This window comes from Takifugu rubripes, chromosome 2 (genome assembly GCF_901000725.2).
Source record: "Takifugu rubripes chromosome 2, fTakRub1.2, whole genome shotgun sequence".
Lineage (NCBI taxonomy): Eukaryota > Metazoa > Chordata > Actinopteri > Tetraodontiformes > Tetraodontidae > Takifugu > Takifugu rubripes.
The window spans coordinates 11,177,638-11,184,157 of NC_042286.1; the positions used below are offsets into that span (position 1 = coordinate 11,177,638).

The 6,520-nt window shown below is 42.1% G+C and overlaps 1 long non-coding RNA gene across 1 annotated transcript; it reads right to left on the minus strand.

The window, feature by feature from the left end:
• Positions 1 to 382: 382 nt before the first annotated feature.
• Positions 383 to 2,390, minus strand: LOC115247935 (uncharacterized). Its single transcript, XR_003886992.1, has 3 exons — positions 2,282 to 2,390; positions 707 to 1,362; positions 383 to 613 (listed from the first exon to the last, which is right to left on the minus strand). It is a non-coding gene; the product is annotated as an uncharacterized lncRNA (long non-coding RNA).
• Positions 2,391 to 6,520: the final 4,130 nt, after the last annotated feature.

The following is a 6,520-nucleotide window of genomic DNA, read 5'->3' on the forward strand; positions in this document are numbered from 1 at the left end:
TTACTTCATTTGTTGGTTTATGACTTTTATTCCTACAGTACGTGGCTGTTTTAAATGTGCTGTGTAAATAAACAGACATTACGAATTTAATGTTTAAATTAAACAGATACTTTATTTTAAATACATTTCCTTTTTGTTATCATTAAACTTTATTGATGATGCAGTCATGTAGTTCTCTTTTTCCACCAGAGCAGCAAAGCAATCAAGTCTAGCAAAGCCTTTGAGTTCCTGAAGCTCATTGAAACTAAGAATGATCAAATCTAAACCCATTAAATTGATTAGATTAGGGAAATAAGCAACTGATCAGGTAAAATTAGCACCTTTTGCTTGGAAACTGTGTTAATTGATGTGTGATGTGTTTTTCTTGATCCTCAAGGAAAAACAACATTAAATGTTTTAAACATTTTATTAAATAAACTTTCACAAACAAGATTAACAACGAATATATTCTATGCATGTAATGTAGATATAGGTGGCGGGAGAGGTCAGAGGTCAGGATGAGGACGTGAGAGGAGGATCAGGGTCTTTAACAAGTAGCTCTGCTGTTCTACAGCAGAGCTACTTTTTGTTTTTGCTCCTTCTTCTTGATTTTGTTCCTCTCATTGCTCGGCCGCTGTAAAGAGAAAGACAGCCTGTTTTAGATTCAACCTTCTGACATCTTCTGGAAGGAGACAGAGAGATGTGGAGGGACCGTTGTAGAGCTCACCTGCAGCTGGACTACTTCATCTTTGACGTGCTTGATCCGGCTCACAACAGACAGCTCTTGCTCTGAGATCTTCATCGGCTGAGAGAGCTCCTTCCTGATGCTCCCCTCTTTGCTTTGGAGCTCTTGTTGAAGGCTCTGCTGCTGATCAGCCTTTTTTTCACAGGTTCAGCTTCCACAGCTGCACATCTCTCCTCTTGTTGTTGGAGTGCAGTCTGTGTGCAGGTCAGAAGGTACAAGCTATCAACATATGCAGCGGTTCTTCTCTGTCTCTTTCTCTCCACCCTGCTGATGTGCTGCTCTTTCTCAGCAAGAAGCTCCTTCAGGTGGCTGATTTCCTGCTTGCTGCTCTCCTCTGATGTCTGAGATCTTTAGGAGGTCTTGGAGTCCTGCAGAGAGGCTCTCAACTCCTCCATCTCCTTTTGTTGTGTTTGGAGAAGCTGCTTAAGAGAGACTAATTCTTCATCTCTTCTTTTCATATTGTCCTCAGCCTCTTGAAGTTGCTTCTTCATGTCTGAGGAGGGAATTTCCTCCAAATGGTTCTTCAGGGCAGAAAGCTCACTACGAAGAGAGTCGATGGTTTCGTCTCTTTGTTGAATCTCCTCTGCGGCTTTCTGGAGTTGAGTCTTCAACTCCATCTGAGAGGAGGACAGTTTGTTCTGCAGAGAAATGTTCTCCTGAGGTTTCCGGAGGTTTCTCGCGCCTGGTGATCGGTACCGAGCAACAGTTCACAGGGCGTTGAACTTTAAAGGCGTTAAACTTGCCCATCGGTTAAATCATTAAGATCGTTAGGTGTGCCTCCTCGGTGCACCTGTTAGAATATCTACAAGATCCTAACTACAAAAGCCCCAGAGTAATCTCGAAAAAGACCCTACTTCCTCCATTATTACACCAACAGGAAGTGGTTTTTTTTTGTTTGTTTGTTGGTTTTTTGTTTTAAAAGATATACCTAATTTTATTCCTCACGAAGAAGGGCCCTTGTGAAGTGGCCTAAAAACGGGTGCTTCTCATTCTCTCCGGGCGCTGCGTGTCGCTCATTTCTGCCTCTGCCACATTTTAAACTCATTTTTCTCCAACATCCTGGAACAGAATCTCGCTAAAAAGCTGATATAGTTTCAAGTGTCCCGGCTTTTAGCTCTTATAAAGACCATGAGTTAGGATATTTTCGATAGAAGTTTGTTGTTGTCGTTTGTTGACCCGTGAATGCATCTTTTTATATTTGCGTACAATATTTTGATCAGCTACTCGTCCAAAACCAAATAAAAGCATTTTTCATTTTGCAGTATTTTTGCTGACTAATTTCTTTACTACCAGGGAATTTTTTATTTTTAAAAAAAATCAGATTATGAAACCGCCTGTGGTAAAATACCTGTTTGGATTTCAATAATCTTATTTTTGAAAAGCCCACGCAGTCCGAGCTGATTGTTATTCTCCCATAAGAACTCGAACTCGCCCATACTGTATATATATATACCTAGAAAAATGAATAGAATCTCTGTAAAATGAATAAAATAGAAAATATTATGTTAAAGACATGCTGTTGTGGTTCGGTTTCTGGTCATAACTTGGATTTCTCACCTCCTCCCCCTGCAGGAGCGGCAGTCCGGGGCGGGCCGGTCTCTGGTGCCCCTGCAGCTCCTTACCCCGAACTCGGCGCCTACTTAAGCTCTCCTCTCTTGGCCTCCGGTGCCGGACTGTTGTTCATGCTGCAGCACCTATAGCTCCAACCCTCAGAGAGCTCCAGTTGTTCGCTATCCCGTGCTTATTCCCAGAGTTGTCCGTTTTTTCCAGTGCCCTGTCACTTTCGTTTGCACTTTTCCCCCATTTCTTGGGGATTTTTAGTTCGTTGTTTTTGTTGCTATTTCGATCGATCCTTCGTTCCGTGAACGGCTTCCCCTTGCATTGTTGTTATCAATAAAGAACCTTTCACTTTTTACTCTGCATCTGGGTCCTGGCCTCCTTGACTGTTCCGTAACACATGCAGTCTAATTGAGTTGACTGTTTAAAGAATAACACATACACGCCGAATCTGATGGATATTTGTGTAAATCACTTCGATTTAATGTATACATAAAAATTAAAATGAGACTGGGGAAAACATGTTAAACAACATCATTTATCAGACCAATCACGGCAGGGACGGGCACTATTTCCAACACCGGTATTTAAAATACGTATTTCCAAGACAATCGTATCGTAAAGTCTCAATACGTGAAAATTTCCATCAGTGTGGAGATGGAAACTTTCATTTCTAGGATAAATCACTGGTAGATAATATGAGTGTTAAACTTTGAATAATCTATTTTCTAAAACAGAAAAGAGCCTCTCCCAGCCTATTCTCCCTCTCAAGTTCATTTTAAAATGCAAAAAATAAATGTTTCGATCGGACACGATTTCAGTCTAAAAAGTTTCATGTGTATATTTTTCTTTATTAGTTGTAGTTGTTGCTTGGCTGCTTGTGTTTGATGTTTCCAGGCAGTGGTCTGCTTTATAAAATTTACAATATTCAGAATGTGTTCAACAGACTCGTCCTGACACGGCAAAATCGGTCTTACAAAAGGTGGAAGGTGCCTACGTTTGCAATTTGATGTGGCAGTTATGCACTCATCCAGTGATTTCCAAAATCAGTCAGGCATATTCAATATGATGTAATCATTCCATCTATGGCAACGGCGCTGACTATTGTCAAACCTACTACATTATTTATGTCTACTTTCTGCTTTTACTAGTTTGGGATAGCAATGAAGAGGTTCTTGGTCATATGACCGGAAGTCAGGATACATCAGGTTCATCACTTTCATGACTGATTATGGCAAACAGTGTGATGCCATTGAGCAAAAAATGGGGAAAAACAACCAAAAGTTTATAGTTTAAAGATTTATTCATTATCCAAACAATAAGAATGAATAAGCTGATGTGTTGAAAAGGACATTAGTGTTAGGTGGAAGCAGCAGTCGGAGGTTGAAGGTCAGGATCTTCTTCTCTCCAACAATCTGACATCTGAAGAAGGCAGAATCATGTAGAGGGAAAGTTCTCCTGAAGCTGGACATGAGGACAATCATCAGAAGATCTCATTTCAGGCTAAACCTCAACAGTGTTGACTATATCTTTTTTCAGACTCCTGTAACATCATGCAACTTCAATCAGCAATAGTTTACATAAAAGGTACCAAACAACCCATTAACACACAAGATCCAAAAATGTTTGAGAAAAGAGGGGAAGGGCATAACCTAAACGGGAAAATCCAGCCACAAAACCCCCTCATCTTCTCAGTTGCTGGGGTAGAACTCCAGACTTACACAATGGGCCACCATGAATCACAAGCAGAGTTTCTTTTTTCACCAAATGCAGGTTTAAAATTCGCTATTCATCTGTTTGGTTTATTATTATTAAATTATTAAGAAGATGACGATTACAAATGTAGATCTTTCGCTGACGTTTGTGTTGATTCTGTTGAACCCATTGCATGTCCGTCCCAGGGACAGGGGTCCCAGATCCCTTAGGTTTCCCTGACCCGGTTCGAGGGTCTGAGGACAGAGGGTGTCACATCTCTGCAGATTGTGTTACTATAGTGACAAGGGCAGGTTCGCAAGGGGGTAGCACCACATAAGTGTTTAATCCTCAACTTGCAATCACGCATGCGGAAATTACCCGTTTTTTCCCCTCATATTTTTATTTTGCCGTCTTTAATTTCACTAAAATGTTATCAAGCTCTCTAGCAGTAAGGAAGGGCAAATTACAAAACTTCCGAACCAAGCTTTGCGGCTCATCGGGACTTATCTCTTCACCGCACTCTTCACCCCACCCGTCATTTGGGGATCCCCCTTTCTTTGCAGGCTCGCTTAGCATTTAGTCGCAAAAGCAAGAAGAGGAAGTTCACCCCATGCGCGTTGGAGACGCTCGTCATTAAGGTCGAGGCACAAAAAACAGTTATTTATGTACAAGAAGAAATCAGTTGCTAATCAGTTGAATTTTACGCACCACGAACATGGATCGCGCACTATTGGAAGTGGAAGCAGTTGCGCGCCGGAGGAAACCCGAGGCTGATCAGGTCACTTTAAAATCTTACCTAGGTTTTGTGATGAAGCAAATACTTTAAACACAGAGACAACGGACCTTGTTGGTGCTGCAGCAAACAGGAAGTCACGCTTGTTAACAACTACTGAGTCACGATGAGACACGGGGGCGCACATCCGCAATGCCCGTCGGGTGGATTAACTTTAAAACCTAAATTAAGCCACCTAACTTTTGCCGACCATGCTAGTAAGAATGAACGAACAATTGCGCAACACAGATCACCGCAATTGCGCAACACAGGAGATCTGTGCATTGACTGAATGAAAAAGCCTCCTGTTCACATAAGTCATCTTGTGATGCAAGAAACGCGTGCACGTGCAGCTGCCGTCACATCAGCAAAACTGCAAAGTGCGTTTAATGTCAGCCTCCCCACCCGCATGTGGGAATTTGACTCGCACCCTTTGGACATGAGGCTGGATTCCAAACACATGAAGGGCTATGTGGCGGACCTTATAAATGAGTCCTGCTTGTCATAATAAAAGCAGTGCACATCACATTATTCAACAAAGTACAATGAAAGCTCACATCCAACTTGCAGCCTTCAGCCGCCTGCAACTTACATCCAAAGGAAGTGAGGTCAACCGCTTCCTGTTAAAGATTGGCCAGTTCCACACTAGCTGGTCTCCTCAGTCCTGTTGCACATGGCATTCGTGTTATTTTAAAACAGTACAGGGCCTTATGTTTTCATACTGTTATGCCATACCATAATTGTCCCTGCGTTTCTTCCACACCACCACCACCACCACCACCAGAACCAGGACCAGCAGGACCAACGGGACACCACATCCAGCAGCAACAGCAGCCCAGTCATTTGATCTCTCTATCAGGACGTGATAACAATTAACCCCATTTAATTTCAACATCAACCTGCTGCCACTACCAAACACACAGACTGTTCCTTCATCCGTCTGGAGCCAAATACCACAGAAAACAACTGCTCTAATGTCAAATGGCGGCCAGGCGTTGCCTTTGGTTCGTCGTGGTTGAGGTGGACCTCACAAATGTAAGGACCTCATGTGTTCAGCCACAGCGGCCACGAGATGCTGCACTCAAATTCAGGCGGTTGAAGGAACAGAGGAAGGATGTGTGTGGAGGTGTGTACGGTTTTTTTTCAGGCTAACCTTTGATGCTGAGAAAGTCATGGCAGGCAACTGTAAAGGCAAGATTTTTCATTCATTATTGACAAACTGCAAGTCAGAAATAGCATTTTTTTTTAAAGCCACCACAGATATTTATATTTAGTATAACCTCATTTCAACAAACAACAATTCAATAGATGACTTAATAATTCGAATAGTTCCAGACAACATTTATAGACGTCCCTCACCTGTACAGTTGGCACTGTAATGGTCCCACTGTGGAAACAATGAAAGTGATATTTTTAACCCTTCGCCAGGTCCTGATCCCATCATAATCAGTGTGTAATACCTTGCCACATGAGACGTCATAGAAGACCTCATCCATGCAAGTTGAAGTGACCAGACCATCAGGGCTATTGCTGATCACCAACGCAGGTGTGCCGTTCGTGTTGTCCGCAATCACGTGCATCTGACGCGCACAGTGACATAAATACGTCAGTCGGTCCATACAAATTGTGTTAAAAATAATAGCTGTGTGTGTGTGTGTTTAAAACGTAAGATACTTGCAAACGCTTTTAAACTCGTACATTAAAGCACATTCGGAACACTGCTAAAATATATCATTTTACAGAAAAAAGGAATAAAACGGAATGTTTGACGT